Here is a 17,846-nt window from a genome sequence, read left to right as displayed (position 1 = left end):
TTGTGAAAAAAATCTATCAGTTGCTTTGAATGAAGTGTTATTTAATGTGGATAAAGTGTTTTGGAGTTTGGATTACAGTTTTTGCCTACTGCTTAAACACTATAGGCAGATGCTTAAACCAAAGTAGCATATTGTTAAGTTGTTGGTGCATAACTTAAACACTTATTGCTTGACTTTAAACAAAAGTAAGCATACACTTTCATACCGGTTTAGCAAGGCACTTGCTCCTTTACGCAACACACAGACTCCAGCTGTCTACACACAATTTCATACACAAGACACTTTGTTCAAAAGTAAAATCTCAGAGTGTCATTGTGAAAACACATCTGTTAAAAAAACAAAACACACTGATGTATGACAAGATTTAGACACAGACAATAAAACACATGCTTTCAAAATTGAACACTATTCTGCCATGTTACAAAGTTGCATGCTTTATATTACATTGCATTTGTTTTATTTTGCATTTATTTGTTTTACTTTGATTGCTTGTATGCTAAACAAGGCGAATAGTACAATGGTACTAAAGTGTAGAATATGGAGTATGGCATTGACTGACTCACGTGCTGTAAAACCTAGCCTGATACATGCCGCCAAGAGTAGCCTTTTGTCTTCATCATCACATGTTACAGTATTTGCCTACTGCTTGAACACTATAGGCTGATGCTCAGACCAAAACAGCATATTGTTAAGTTGTTGGTAACATAACTGAAACACAGCTGTCGGTACCTTAAACTAAATTGCTGCTTAACACTGTAGTAGCAATTCAGCAACACACATTTTGATTTATGCTACACACTTGCTCATGGTCACTGCACACTTTCCCCTTCATAAGACACTCCATTCAAAAATGAACACTCATCATATCATTGGGAAAACACATATGTTCAAAACATAAAACACACTGGAGGATTGACTAAACATTGGCACACACCTGAAAACACTTACCTTTAAAATTGAACACCAATTAGTCAGCCTTAAAAAGGCCCCAGTTAAAGCCTTTTTGTGTAGGCCCTACTTTGTAAACATGGATGCAGGGAGAGCTCGTGGCAGAGTAAGAGTTAGAGGAGTAGGACGAGGACGAGGACGAGGACGAGGACGAGGAGGAGGAGGAGGAGGAGGAGGAGGAGGAAGAGGACAATTGAGAGGAGGACATAGAATGAGAGGTCAGCTACGCAATGTCATAACTGATGATATTAGGGCAACATTGGTGGACCATGTGGTTAACCATGGTTTGACAATGAGAGAGGCTGGGCTGAGGGTACACCCGAACCTCAGCCGGTTCACAGTGGCCTCTGTCATCCGGACATTCCGACTGGAAAACAGGTATGTGTTTGATTCTCCTCTGCCGTAAAAAGCATCTACAGTGATGAATTGTGTAGTATTATACTGTATTACCACACAGCCATATCACATACTTACTGTAAGCTAAAGTGCTGCACTGTGACTGATTGATCTTTTTGAACGAAGGTGGTCTTTTTGTAATATGTACAGTACAGTATAGGACAGGACAGGACAGGACAGTAAGGTAGAGTACAGTACAGTACAGTAGAGTACACTATAGTAATGTACAGTACAGTGTAGTACTGTGTTACAATAATGTAAAAGAATTGTAAAAAACAATAATTTATATGTAACACTTGTCTGCATATTTCTGTAGAATGACCAGAAGACCAAGTAGAGGTGGGCGCCAACGGCTCTTCAGTCCTCAACAGGAGACTGAAGTAGTCAATATTGTGAGGGCCAACAATGCATCCGTCTCCACCAGATAAGACACAAGATTCTAGCTGACCAAGGAACGTTTCACAATGTAAATCAAGTCAGTGTTTCTACAATCCAACGCATCTTCGTGAAGCACAATGTTCAATGAAACAGTTTATACAGAGTCCCATTCGAAAGGAATGAGGACAGGGTGAAGGAACTTCGCCATGCATATGTACAGGTAAATATTGTTAGCCCTTACATTTCCAGTATACTGTGATAAAGAATGTCCCCTGACAGTTGAATTTAGATCTGTGCAGTGCCTTATAGGTACATTCATAAAGCTGTGGAGAGTTAGGTGGAGTGGAATGGTTCTATTTTGTAGATGTGTGCTTTGAGTAATGCCATTCATAATGTTACACTACTATTTACAGTACTGTATCTTTTCTCATAGAGAATCATGGACATGGATGGGGCCGACCAAATGCATGAATTCATTTTCATTGATGAGGCCGGATTCAACTTAACGAAGATGAGACGTCGGGGGCGCAATATAATCGGGCAAAGGGCAATTGTGCATGACCCTGGGCAGCGTGGTGGAAACATCACACTATGTGCTGCCATAAGTTTCAGGGGGTTGCTTCATCACCATTCAAAAATAGGCGCATATAACACCCAACACATCATTGCCTTTTTAGATGCGCTTCATTTCACAGTTGTGCAGGACAGACCAGACCAGCCCAGGTTTGTTGTGATCTGGGACAACGTAAGTTTCCACCGGGCTGCTCTGGTCCGTGACTGGTTCAACAATCACATTCATTTCAATGTCATGTACTTGCCCCCTTACTCGCCATTTCTTAATCCAATAGAGGAGTTTTTCTCCGCCTGGAGATGGCGCGTGTATGACCGTCAGCCACACGCCCGTCAGCCTCTTCTGCAGGCAATGGAACAGGCCTGCGGTGACATTGATGTACAATCAATTCAGGCATGGATAAGGCACTCCAGAGCCTATTTCCCCCGATGCTTGGCAAGGGAGGATATTGCCTGCGATGTAGATGAGGTTATGTGGCCAGACCCAAACAGAAGGCAGAATCCCTAACTATTTTGTAATGCTTCTGTAATGTAGGCCTGCTATGGTTTTGTTTTTGGAGTGATTTTTTGTTGTAAAGTAGGCCTGCACTTGTTGTATTTCATCATGATTTTTATTTTGTTTTAGTTTTTTTTACAGACTTGTGGAGTCTACGTATTTCAGTTTTTTTTGTTACGTAAGTGCCTATTTGCTTCGTGGAATTGAATAAAACACTGAACCTGAAAGAGTGTATTGTCTTGTGTAAAGTAGACTGGTGTTTTACAGCTGAGCTGAAATGTGTTGTCATTTGGTGCTAGTGTGTGTGCTTTGTAACCAGAGTTACATTTTAGCTGAAGATTGTAAGGTTTTTATTGTAAAGTTTAGGTTTTGGTAGAAGAGATTCATGTTGGCATATATGTGTAGGGTTTATCTCCAAGTGTTGAGAGTAATTGGCTTGTGTGTAGAGTTTTGACTCTATGAGCCAAATTTTGCAAATTGTGTGCAAGCAGTAGGCAAATACTGTAGGTAATGTGAACATGATAGTTTGTAGAAATAGTGTCATTTTCAGAACATAACCAAGCAAGACCACTTGAGCAAACTGACTGAACATGATATAATTTTGATGATGTCATGTAGTAGATGTCAGCTGCATAGTGTGTCTGTGAAAATGTATTGTATTTCGTGAATACCTCATACCTCATAACCAAACAAAGTAGCCTATATTGACTTGATTGTCATTGATGATTGTCATTACAGCATGTTGACGTAACCCCATATTTATATCATATTGTGATTGTCATGTTTGAAAAATTGTGAATACTATAACCAATACACAAAAAAGGTACATAAGCTCACCTACACACTGTTGTATTTAGAGTGATGTACTGTTTGAGATATATTTTGCTTCGGTTTAATGTCCTGTACTGTAAGGTGCAGTTTTGTAATGTACAGTAGGCCTATTGAATTTTGGGGTCTTGTGAAAATGTACATTCTGTGAGACTGAATAGACTGCTCCAAAAAGAAAGACTGCTGTGTTTTGTATAAAGCAGACAACTGTTTTAAAGTTGATCTAATTTGTTTTCTCATTTGGTGCTTTTGTGTGTCTTTTGACATGAAAGTGAGGTTTTGACAGAAGATTGTAAGGTTTTTATGGCAATGTTTATGCTTTTATAGCAGAGCTTCATGTTGCCATATATGTGATGGGTTTATCTCTACTAAGTGTTGAGAGTAATTGGCTTGTGTGTAGAGTTTTGACTCTATGAGCCAAATTTAGCAAATTGTGTGCAAGCAGTCGGCAGAAACTGTAAGTGTAATGTAATGTAACACAGGTTACATATCCTACGATGACAAATAACCTTACATGATCCTGGTGAACTAAAATCAATCATTATACAGTGTGGCCATTCTTTTTTTAATCTAGGCCAAAATGTGCCAATATTAACCTCAAGATAATGAATTCTCTGCATGTCAAAGTGGTACAAAGACATTCTGGATACTTTCAGCATCTTACCATCCCTTACAATTCACATCCTGTCCTCTAGCCCCCTCTGCTGGTTGCCTGAGCAACTTCAGGAGATCCAGGCAGTTGGTGGGTGAATGAAAAAAGAGACATCCTAAATCCGGACAAACACAGTTGAAGTCATTTACATTTGTTTAAAAATGTTATTTATATCTTCAGAAAATGTACACAAGTAGTAAAAAAACCCAAAAAAACATATGCAACATGTCTCCCTAACTAGATATTTACTTCTTGCGTCATCTCACCACAAGAGGACTCACTAGCAAACATTGGGGCAAATGGCCAACTGCTTTGGAGGTGGACAGGGCCCTGTGATAGAGCCTCAGTTCTTGTGGAGAATGAGAACAGCAGGACAGATTAATTTTTTGAAATCCAGCACATGCAACTGAAGGCTTCAGATTCACAAACCCTTACGTCGTTTCATTTGGGCTTGACCTATTGGGCTTAATAATAATAATAATGATAATGATGATGATAATAATAATAACATTTGATGTTGTTTGCAATGCAATGTCACATTGGTAACTACCAAAGTTGCTAACTGGCTAACAACTTTGCTTTCAAGAAACGCACCCCAGAATTGAATGGAAATCATGGTTATACAGGAGTTTGTGTGGTTTAGAGTAGTAGGCATACATTTCATTGCTATCTAACTGTTATTGTTGATCATGTCTTACAAGCCATTTTTGTCTAGCAAAGGGAAGTTACATATCCCATGCTGGGACTTGAACCTGCACCCTCTGGCATTCAAAACGGGGACTCAAACCGCTACACCAAGGACGGAGCCAGACTGAGTGTTGGTCAGAACACAGACACAACGCTAGTCATGGTCACTCCATTAGTGTCTGTTGTATTTTGAAAATGCAAACACAGTATTTTGATAATTGATACAGTTACTGTGAAGTATTTTTTATCTTGTAACTTTTTAGTGCTGGGTATTTTGTACTGTATTTGTATATACATTTAGTTGTAGGCCTATCTTTGCTGTGCATTGATTCTCTGTTTGGAATTGAACTCGCAATCCTCAGCTTCAAGGCCAACTGCTAGTCCTTAATTGCCCAAACTCAAGCTGCTGACATCCACAGTGTCAAACGGCCTATATAGTTTCAATTTACACGGTTCAAAGAATTTGTGTTACTTTGCAGCATTTGCTAAAAAAAACATGTTTCAGGAAGCATGAAAGAAAGTAATGGTCACCTTAATTTTTCATGTTCCAAGCTCAGCTATTTGACCACTTCAAGCTTCTTTTACCATAATCATTAGTTAAAACTCTTGTGCCCTACCCCAAGAGTGAAAACATTCATCAGCAGGTTCACTGGAAGCCCTGTGGTGTAATGGTATATTCACTTGACTGCAATGGTGAGAGTCATGGGTTCGTATCCCGGGTGAGCAGAGCTGGCGTACCTCCAGTGTGCAGAACTGGGCAGGCATGCAGAGAAATGTGAACTGGCAAGCAGAACAGAGAGACTAGAACTGAGCACACTGAAAGAGAGACATCAACTGTCAAGCAGAACTGGGCACAATGAAAGAGGGACAAGCACTGACATATCAGGAGAGATTTGAACTGGACACGTTGAAAGACAGTCTTGAGCTGGCAAGCAGAACTGATCACACTGAAAGAGAGACTTGAACTGGGTACACCGAAAGAGAGACTTGAACTTACAGAATGGGATACACTGAAAGAGAGACTTGAACTTACAGAATGGGATATACTGAAAGAGAGACATGAACTGATGGAATGGGATATACTGAAAGAGAGACATGAACTGATGGAATGGGGCATGCTGACAGAGCAACTGGAACTGGCAAGCAGAACTGGGTGCACTGAAAGAGAGCCTTGAACTGGAAACACTGAAAGGAGAGACTTGAACTGGGCAGACTGAAAAAGAGACTTGAACTGGTGTAACTGGGCATGCTGAAAGAGAGACTTGAGCTGTTAAGCAGAACTGGACACAGTGAAAGAGAGACATGAACTGGGTGCACTGAAAGAGAGACTCAAACTGGCAAGCAGAGCTGGGCATACTGAAAGAGAGACTTGAACTGATGGAACAGGACACACTGAAAGAGAGACTTGAACTGGCATATTTTCAGTGTTGGCCACTGGCGACCACAGTCAGAATGAGAATATGTAAATGAAGAGCAACTGAACAATATTTGACTACAAGATGGCAGGCTACAACTGGAGGAACTTGTACCGAACAGAGATGAGAAAAATGGTGTCACAAAATGCATTCAATATGTTTTTTTTTTTTACAAAATGTGTTATTGCGTAATGCGTTGTTACATGGCTTTTAGAGCTGGGATACACTGAAAGAGAGACTTGAACTTACAGAATGGGATATACTGAAAGAGAGACATGAACTGATGGAATGGGGCATGCTGACAGAGCAACTGGAACTGGCAAGCAGAACTGGGCATACTGAAAAAGAGACTTGAACTGGTGTAACTGGGCATGCTGAAAGAGAGACTTGAGCTGTTAAGCAGAACTGGACACAGTGAAAGAGAGACATGAACTGGGTGCACTGAAAGAGAGACTCAAACTGGCAAGCAGAGCTGGGCATACTGAAAGAGAGACTTGAACTGATGGAACAGGACACACTGAAAGAGAGACTTGAACTGGCATATTTTCAGTGGCGGCCACAGTTAGAATGAGAATATGTAAATGAAGAGCAACTGAATGACATTTGGTGGACTACAAGATGGCAGGCTACAACTGGAGGAACTTGCACAGAACAGAGATGAGAAAAATGGTGTCACAAAATGCATTCAATATTTATTTTTTTACAAAATGTGTTATTGCGTAATGTGTTGTTACATGGCTTTTAGAGGTGTTTACATGAGCTCTTCAACTCCAGCCTACCAGAGTGGAGATCTCCTGGGGAACACGTTAGTCACCTGCAGTGTGTGTCTGTCCGTTGTGTCTGTGTGTCATCAAGAGCATCTTTCTCCAGATTGCACACTGGTGGCTGTGACCTGTGATGTAAGTCTTGTTGTGGGTTTAAGTGTGTTATCTAGGCTACTTCAGGCAGCTCTGGGTAGCCATGCAGGGGATCCTGATTCACCTGGGGGCAGGACCGTATTAAGATAATGTGGTGCCCAGGGCCCAAAATGGCTTGTAGATGTTTATCTTACCAGCCAAATACACACTCACTACTGGGTTAAAGGGGCAAGTACTATGCGTTTTCTTTTCTACCAGCCAAACTGAATTTTCACCTTTTGGTCAGTTGTCAGGTGTTAATTTGGGAGCCCTGGAGGTGCCCCGGGCACTATACTGCAGAGGTGCCCCCTTTATGAACCAAAGTTGCTACTGTAACTGACTAACAACTTTGCTTTCAAGAAACGCACCCCAGAATTGAATGGAAATCATGGTTATACAGGAGTTTTTGAGGTTTAGAGTAGTAGGGATACATTTTATTGCTGTCTAACTGTTATTGTTGATCATGTCTTACAAGCCATTTTTGTCTAGCAAAGGGAAGGTACGTTTCCCATGCTGGGGCTTGAACCTGGATCCTCTGGCATTCAAAACAGGGATTCTAACCACTACACCAAGGACGGAGACAAGCTTAATCTTAATCAGAACACAGACACAACGCTAGTCATGGTCACTCCATTAGTGTCTGTTGTATTTTGTGTACTTTGAAAATGCAAACACAGTATTTTGATAATTGATACAGTTACTGTGAAGTATTTTTTTTAATTTTTTGCAACTTTTTTGTGCTGTGTATTTTGTACTGTATTTGGAAATACATTTAGTTGTAGTCTATCTTTGCTGTGCATTGATTCTGTGTTTGGATTTGAACTCGCAATCCTCATGCTTCAAGGCCAACTGCTGGTCCATAATTGCCCAAACTCAAGCTGCTGACATCCACAGTGTCAAATGGCCTATATAGTTCCAATTTACACAGTTCAAAGAATTTGTGTTACTTTGCAGCATTGCTAAAAAAAACATGTTTCAGGAAGCATGAAAGAAAGTATGGTCATCTCCACAATGGGGTATGAACCTGCATTTTTCATGTTCCAAGCTCAGCTATTTGACCACTTCAAGCTTCTTTTAATCATTAGTTAAAACTCTTGTGCCCTACCCCAAGAGTGAAAGCATTCATCAACAGGTTCACAGGAAGCCCTGTGGTGTAATGGTATATTCACTTGACTGCAATGGTGTGAGTCATGGGTTCGTATCCCGGGTGAGCAGAGCTGGCATACCTCCAGTGGGCACCACTGGTCTCATGAAATAAAGACCTGATGGAACAGGTCACACTGAAAGAGAGACTTGAACTGTGGCAAGCAGAAGTGGACACACTGAAAGAGAGACTTGATCTGATGGACTGGAACACACCGAAAGAGAGACCTGAACTGGGCACACTGAAAGAGAGACCTGAACTGGGCACACTGAAAGAGAGACCTGAACTGGGCACACTGAAAGAGAGACCTGAACTGGGCACACTGAAAGAGAGACTTCAACTGTCAAGCAGAACTGGGTGCTCTGAAAGAGAGACTTCAACTGTCAAACAGAACTGGGTGCTCTGAAAGAGAGACTTCAACTGTCAAGCAGAACTGGGCACACTGAAAGAGAGACTTCAACTGTCAAGCAGAACTGGGCACACTGAAAAAGAGACTTGAACTGTGGCAAGCAGAAGTGGACACACTGAAAGAGAGACTTGGACTGGGTGCATTGAAAGAGAAACCTGAACTGATGTAAAGACAGACTAAAAGAGAGACTTGAACACATTGAAAGACAGTCTTGAACTGGGTACATTGAAAGAGAGCCTTGAACGGGCAGCAGAACTGGGGCCTCTGAAAGAAAGACTTGAACTGACAGAATGGGGATGCACTGAAAGAGAGACCTGAGCTTGACAGTAAAACACACTGAAAAAGAGGCTTGAACTGATGGAATGGGACACACTGAAAGACACACTGAAAGAGACACTTGAACTGGGCACATTGAAATAAAGACCTGATGGAACTGGGCACACTGAAAAAGAGACTTGAACTGTGGCAAGCAGAAGTGGTCACACTGAAAGAGAGACTTGGACTGGGTGCATTGAAAGAGAGACTTGAGCTGGCAAGCAGAACTGGGCTTGCTGAAAGAGAGAGCATACTAAGAGGGAGACCTGAACTGATGTAAAGAGAGACTTGAACTGGTGGAATGGAACACACTGAAAGAGAGACTTCAACTGTCAAGCAGAACTGGACACACTGAAGAAGAGTCTTGAACTGATGTAAAGAGAGACTTGAACTGGACACACTGAAAGAGAGACTTGGACTGGGTGCATTGAAAGAGAGACTTGAGCTGGCAAGCAGAACTGGGCTTGCTGAAAGAGAGACTTGAACTGTCCATGCTGAAAGAAAGACTTGAACTGGGCACTGTGTGTGTACACTGGCAGAGCGGCTTGGCCTAGTGGGCACAGTCAGAATGAGAATATGTAAACTAGAAATGCATTCTCACAGAAAATGCTGGAAGCGGGCTTGCCTTTTGGGGCAGAGATGAAACAAAGTACTAATGAGAAAACAAAGCTAAAAGAAATCTTGGAAAAACTCCATCCACCCAGTCAGAAGTTATGGGCCAAACAATTCAGCCATTTTGGATTCAGCCATCTTGAAAGTGTTGTAGCTCTGCATTTTAGGGATATACTAAATGACATACATGGTATTTTAAGTTGGCTAAGGAACACTGCATATGATATAATTTTGAAAATCAACATGGCTTCGAGCGGGATTCGAACTCACAACCTCCATATCTGTAATCCAGCCCCTTTGCCATTGATATTAAATGACATACAATACATGATATTTGAAGTTGGCTAAGGAACACTGCATATGATATCATTTTGAAAATCAACATGGCTTCGACTGGGGTTCGAACCCGCAACCTCCATATCTATAATTCAGCACATTTGCCATTCATACTAAATGACATACATGTGATTTTAAGTTGGCCAAGGAACACTGCATATGATATAATTTTGAAAATCAACATGGCTTTGACTGGGGTTCGAACCCCCAACCTCAATATCTGTAATTCAGCACATTTGCCATCCATACTAAATGACATACATGGCATTTTAAGTTGGCCAAGGAACACTGCATATGATATAATTTTGAAAACCAACATGGCTTTGACTGGGGTTCGAACCCCCAACCTCAATATCTGTAATTCAGCACATTTGCCATCCATACTAAATGACATACATGGCATTTTAAGTTGGCCAAGGAACACTGCATATGATATAATTTTGAAAATCAACATGGCTTTGACTGGGGTTCGAACCCCCAACCTCAATATCTGTAATTCAGCACATTTGCCATCGATACTAAATGACATACATGGTATTTTAACTTGGCTAAGGAACACTGCATATGATATAATTTTGAAAATCAGATTCGCTTCAAGTGGGATTCGAACTCTCAACCTCCATATCTCTAATCCAGCACATTTGCCATTGATAATAAATGACATACATGGCATTTTAAGTTGGCCAAGGAACACTGCATATGATATAATTTTGAAAATCAACATGGCTTCGGGTGGGCTTCGAACCCTCAACCTCCATATCTCTAATCAAGCAGCATGCATTCCCATTATGCCAAGCAGCTAGCTGTCATGCACAGTCCAGCAAGACTATATCACATTGCATTGAAGAGCTGAACAATAGACTTCTAGAATGGTTGCTCGCACCTGCTCGTTAAGAATAGAATCTTGAGACAGTGGCAGTTAAGATGGAACACTTCATTGGGAGCACCTGTTCTGATACTAACTAACAGTTAGTATTTAGCCTTAAACAGGGGATAGAAATAGAATGAGTTTTTTGTCTTTACAACATCGTTGTAAAAAAACTAAAAGGAGTTGGCACGTGTCCTTTTCACAGATCGGAGTCATGCTTGTGATCTCTCTAACAGTCTTTGAATGAAGTTTATAGGTTAAAGGGTTCAGGCACAAATGGACCTCCGTGTGGGACATGCGCTGATCTCTTGAAAAATGCACTTTTCGAAAGACTGGGATTCTCCATAGAGCCAGGCCTGTTTTTTTTACAAACCTGCCATTTAAAAAGTATTGGGAGTTGGGAAATGAAACTTTGACAATTTGGAGACATCCCATAGAGCTCGCTAAGGGACTGTTCGTTATTTATTTTCGGGGTCACCGGAAGAATATGGGGGAGGGTCATGCCATTTTTTCCTGTGTTGAGGGGAGGGTCAACCAACATTTTTTGATCTAAAGGGGAGGGTCATTCATTTTTTTGTGTGTGTGCCTAGATTCATTAATATATATATATATATATATATATATATATATATATTTTTTTTCTCTCTCTCTCGAAATATGAGGCAAAAAACATGCGAACTCAGTGTAAAATCCCCGACTCTCCGCTTCACAGGGCGGTACCATCTTCCTCCAACACCCGCTGAATACAGTCTAGAACTCTCGTAGTAGTACTGAAATCGCCACCGCCTTCGTGAAGTCTAGTGTTCAAGATATCTTAACAATGGCGTTGGCTTTAAAGACTAGCGTTGTCATGCAACGCTTTTTGTGAAAAGAAAATGTTTTGCAATCTAAAACTCGATAAAGTGTGTGGGGGAGGGTCATCGAACAATTTTCGCCGTTAGAAGGAGGGTCATGTATTTTTCGTATACATGAGGGGGAGGGTCAAGCGATTTTTTTTTAAGCCCTATGTCAATCTTCCGACGGCCCCTTAAATAAATAACGAACAGTCCCTAACAACGCGTCAACTAAACTTCTAGGTGAAAGTGTTGATGTTTTATGACCGAAAAAGCCTCCTACACTCTAATGTCTAGAGTGGCGGAACCTTGGTTCATGAAGGTTCCACCATGGTTTTCAATGGGGACCCAGGCTTTCACAAAATCGCCAAAAACGGGAAAACGACAAGAGACACGGAAAAGCCTATAACCATACGCGATCTCCAAGCCGAGCCGGTCGTTTTAGTGTTTGAACGGTGTCTCTATCTCGAAAGGCCTAGGAGGAGATCCATTTTCTATTTTTACTGCCCCTGCACAAGAGAACCAACTAGAAATGCATTCTCACAGAAAATGCTGGAAGCGGGCTTGCCTTTGGGGGCAGAGATGAAACAAAGTACTATTGAGAAAACAAAGCTAAAAGAAATCTTGGAAAAACTCCATCCACCCAGTCAGAAGTTATGGGCCAAACAATTCAGCCATCTTGGATTCAGCCATCTTGAAAGTGTTGTAGCTCTGCGTTTTGGGGATATACTAAATGACATACATGGTATTTTAAGTTGGCTAAGGAACACTGCATATGATATAATTTTGAAAATCAACATGGCTTCGAGCGGGATTCGAACTCACAACCTCCATATCTGTAATCCAACCCCTTTGCCATTGATATTAAATGACATACAATACATGATATTTGAAGTTGGCTAAGGAACACTGCATATGATATCATTTTGAAAATCAACATGGCTTCGACTGGGGTTCGAACCTCCAACCCCCATATCCCTAATTCAGCACATTTGCCATTCATACTAAATGACATACATGGCATTTTAAGTTGGCCAAGGAACACTGCATATGATATAATTTTGAAAATCAACATGGCTTTGACTGGGATTCGAACCCCCAACCTCCATATCTGTAATCCAGCACATTTGCCATGCATACTAAATGACATACATGGCATTTTAAGTTGGCCAAGGAACACTGCATATGATATAATTTTGAAAATCAACATGGCTTTGACTGGGTTTCGAACCCCCAACCTCAATATCTGTAATTCAGCACATTTGCCATCCATACTAAATGATATACATGGCATTTTAAGTCGGCCAAGGAACGCTGCATATGATATAATTTTGAAAATCAACATGGCTTTGACTGGGATTCGAACCCTCAACCTCCATATCTCTAATGCAGCAGCATGCATTACCACTAAGCCAAGCAGCTAGCTGTCATACACAGTCCAGCAAGACTATATTAGATTGCATTGAAGAGCTAAACAATAGACTTCTAGAATGCTTGCTCGCACCTGCTCGTTAAGAATGGAATCTTGAGACAGTGACAGTTGAAATGGAATCCTTCACTGGCAGCACCTGTTGTGATTGACTGAAAGACAGTTAGTATTGAGCTCTAAACTGGGGAGAAAATGAGAATGAGTTTTTTGTCTTTACAACATCGTTGTAAAAAAACTAAAAGGAGTTGGCACGTGTCCTTTTCACAGATCGGAGTCATGCTTGTGATCTCTCTAACAGTCTTTGAATGAAGTTTATAGGTTAATTTTTTCAGGCACAAATGGACCTCCGTGTGGGACATGCGCTGATCTCTTGAAAAATGCCCTTTTCGAAAGAATGGGATTCTCCATAGAGCCAGGCCTGTTTTTTTTACAAACCTGCCATTTAAAAAGTATTGGGAGTTGGGAGATGAAACTTTCACAATTTGGAGACATCTCCTAGAGCTCGCTAACAACGCGTCAACTAAACTTCTAGGTGAAAGTGTTGATGTTTTATGACCGAAAAAGCCTCCTACACTCTAATCTCTAGAGTGGCGGAACTTTGGTTCATGAAGGTTCCACCATAGTTTTCAATGGAGACCCAGGCTTTAACAAAATCGCCAAAAACGGGAAAACGACAAGAGACACAGAGAAGCCTATAACGATACGCGATCTCCAAGCCGAGCCGGTCGTTTTAGTGTTTGAACGGTGTCTCTATCTCGAAAGGCCTAGGAGGAGATCCATTTTCTATTTTACTGCTGCCCTGCACAAGACCAATAATAATAACTAGAAATGCATTCTCACAGAAAATGCTGGAAGCGGGCTTGCCTTTTGGGGCAGAGATGAAACAAAGTACTATTGAGAAAACAAAGCTAAAAGAAATCTTGGAAAAACTCCATCCACCCAGTCAGAAGTTATGGGCCAAACAATTCAGCCATCTTGGATTCAGCCATCTTGAAAGTGTTGTAGCTCTGCATTTTGGGGATATACTAAATGACATAGATGGTATTTTAAGTTGGCTAAGGAACACTGCATATGATATAATTTTGAAAATCAACATGGCTTCGAGCGGGATTAGAACTCACAACCTCCATATCTGTAATCCAACCCCTTTGCCATTGATATGAAATGACATACAATACATGATATTTGAAGTTGGCTAAGGAACACTGCATATGATATCATTTTGAAAATCAACATGGCTTCGACTGGGGTTCGAACCTCCAACCCCCATATCCCTAATTCAGCACATTTGCCATTCATACTAAATGACATACATGGCATTTTAAGTTGGCCAAGGAACACTGCATATGATATACTTTTGAAAATCAACATGGCTTTGACTGGGATTCGAACCCCCAACCTCCATATCTGTAATCCAGCACATTTGCCATGCATACTAAATGACATACATGGCACTTTAAGTTGGCCAAGGAACACTGCATATGATGTAATTTTGAAAATCAACATGGCTTTGACTGGGTTTCGAACCCCCAACCTCAATATCTGTAATTCAGCACATTTGCCATCCATACTAAATGATATACATGTATGGCATTTTAAGTCGGCCAAGGAACGCTGCATATGATATGATTTAGAAAATCAACATTGCTTCGTGTGGGTTTCGAACCCTCAACCTCCATATCTCTAATGCAGCAGCATGCATTACCACTAAGCCAAGCAGCTAATTGTCATGCATAGTCCAGCAAGACTATATTACATTGCATTGCAGAGCTGAACAATGGACTTCTAGAATGCTTGCTCGCACCTGCTCGTTAAGAATGGAATCTTGAGACAGTGACAGTTGAAATGGAATCCTTCACTGGCTGCACCTGTTGTGATTGACTGAAAGACAGTTAGTATTGAGCCTTTAACAGGGGAGAAAATGAGAATGAGTTTTTTGTCTTTACAACATCGTTGTAAAAAAACTAAAAGGAGTTGGCACGTGTCCTTTTCACAGATCGGAGTCATGCTTGTGATGTCTCTAACAGTCTTTGAATGAAGTTTATAGGTTAAATTTTTCAGGCACAAATGGACCTCCGTGTGGGACATGCGCTGATCTCTTGAAAAATGCACTTTTCGAATGAATGGGATTCTCCATAGAGCCAGGCCTGTTTTTTTTACAAACCTGCCATTTAAAAAGTATTGGGAGTTGGGAGATGAAACTTTCACAATTTGGAGACATCCCATAGAGCTCGCTAACAACGCGTCAACTAAACTTCTAGGTGAAAGTGTTGATGTTTTATGACCGAAAAAGCCTCCTACACTCTAATCTTTAGAGTGGCGGAACTTTGATTCATGGAGGTTCCACCACTGTTTTCAATGGGAACCCAGGCTTTTCACAAAATCGCCAAAAACGGGAAAACGACAAGAGACACGGAGAAGCCTATAACTATACGCGATCTCCAAGCCGAGCCGGTCGTTTTAGTGTTTGAACGGTGTCTCTATCTCGAAAGGTCTAGGAGGAGATCCCTGCACAAGACCAATAATAATAATAATGAAAGAAACAGGACTTAGAGATTACTATAAACGGGCCTTGCTCTGCAAGGGCCATGCTCTGCATGGTCCTTGCTCCGCAAGCCCGCTTAATAATAAAAGAAACAGGACTTAGAGATTACTATAATCGGGCCTTGCTCTGCAAGGGCCATGCTCTGCATGGTCCTTGCTCCGCAAGCCCGCTTAATAAAGAGCAACTGAACATTTGGTGGACTACAAGATGGCAGGCTACAACTGGAGGAACTTGCACAGGACAGACATGCCTGTAGAACCCTTGTGGGTGGCCCATATCCCAGGAGGGAAAATAGGCATAACTTGTAGTGAAGAGGGTTAATAGACTACCACATTTTGTTATAAATTCTACATTCTGTAATAATTTATTACAAGATGAGAAAAATGGTGTCACAAAATGCATTCAAATTTTTACAAAATGTGTTATTATATAATGCATTGTAATATGGCTTTTAGAGCTATTTACATATGAGCTCTTCAACTAGGACTCCAGCCTACCAGAGTGGAGGTCTCCTGGGGAATACGTTATTCACCTGCAGTGTGTGTCTGTCCGTTCTGTCTGTGTGTGTCATATCAACAGCGTCTTTCTCGAGATTGGACACTGGTGGCTGTGATGTAAGTCTTATTGTGGATTTAATTGTGTTATGTCCTTGAGGCAGCTCTGGGTTGCCATGCTGGGGATCCTGAGTCACCTTGGGGCAGGACCATATTAAGATAATGGGGTGCCCAGGGCCCAAAATGGTTAGTAGATGCCTTACCAGCCAAATACACACTCACTAATGGGTTAAAGGGGCTAGTATGTTTTCGTTTCTACCAGCCAAACAAATTTTTCACCTTTTGGCCAGTTGTCAGACGTTAATTTGGAGCCATGGAGGTGCCCCGGTCACTATACCTCAGAGGTGCCCCCTTTATGAACAAATATTTGTAAAGCTTGTGTCCTGTGGTGCTACTTCACTGGTGAAAAGATGGTTGGTGCCCCTGGCCCTTGTGGATAATCCGTCCGTGCCTTGGGGAGGCCCTGAAGTATACAGCCAAGACCTCAAGGCAGAACACAGCTCTTAAAATAGGGATTACTCGCTCCATGCTAGTGTGGAGATCCTTACTCAGACAAGACCCAGAGAATATGCTCTCATATGATTAAGACACGTGTGGGCATTGCTGTGTGAACCTCCCTTTTTCTGCCCTCTACAGGTCTGAACCTGAAGATCATTCGTGTGTATGCATGTGAGTGTGCATGTGCATGTCTGCCCTTGGCCGAGTGTGTGTGTGTGTGTGTGTGTGTGTGTGTGTGTGTGTGTGTGTGTGTGTGTGTGCGTGCGTGCGTGCGTGCGTGCGTGCGTGCGTGCGTGCGTGCGTGCGTGCGTGCGTGCGTGCGTGTGCACTGTCCATGCACGCAGCCGTGTTTGTAGACTAACATAAAATGGCAACACTGGCATGGAGAAATAGGAATGGGACGGACCTTCTTTGGTCATTCTGGTAGAGGGGTAATTGCTGAGGTCACCCTCAGGAAGGAAGGGGAGAGAACTCCCGCCATTCCTCTCACCCCTTCAAAACCCATTTGATAATTTCTGGCCCTGCCATGGCTCTAACGGTAGGGCACTGGGATGCTACACCGGCAACGAACCGGGGTTCAAGTTCGGCCTGGCTCCTTTGCCGACCCTTACCCATCTTTTTCCCCATTCACTTCCTGTCTGCATCTCCCACTATAATTCTATCATCAATAAAGTCAGAAGGACCAAAACAATCTTTTAAAAAGCCCCATTTGAGAATTTCAAAATAAAACAATTATAAATGATATAATTATATAAAATATATAATTATAAAACAATTAACACCAACACACATTAACTCAGTGCAATGTGTTACCCCTTATACTCCAACCAATCTTAACAGTCATGATTTACACTGTTGTTTTGGAAGATGAAGATATATGGTTTGCAAATGTTTGGATGTGCTGGGTGTGGGTGATGCGGTGGCTGGATGACTGCTAAGGAAGCCCATGAAGTCCTTTTTACTTTCATGATGATAGATCCCCATGGGGTATTAAGAGTGTAAGAATGTACTGAAGGGAGCCAAGAGACACTGTGCGT

The 17,846-nt window shown here is 41.6% G+C and overlaps 1 pseudogene; it reads left to right on the top strand.

The window, feature by feature from the left end:
• Positions 1 to 1,127: 1,127 nt before the first annotated feature.
• LOC134465971 (uncharacterized) lies at positions 1,128 to 16,953 on the top strand (annotated as a pseudogene).
• Positions 16,954 to 17,846: the final 893 nt, after the last annotated feature.

This window comes from Engraulis encrasicolus, chromosome 16 (genome assembly GCF_034702125.1).
Source record: "Engraulis encrasicolus isolate BLACKSEA-1 chromosome 16, IST_EnEncr_1.0, whole genome shotgun sequence".
Lineage (NCBI taxonomy): Eukaryota > Metazoa > Chordata > Actinopteri > Clupeiformes > Engraulidae > Engraulis > Engraulis encrasicolus.
This window is presented reverse-complemented; position numbering and strand designations above follow the sequence as displayed.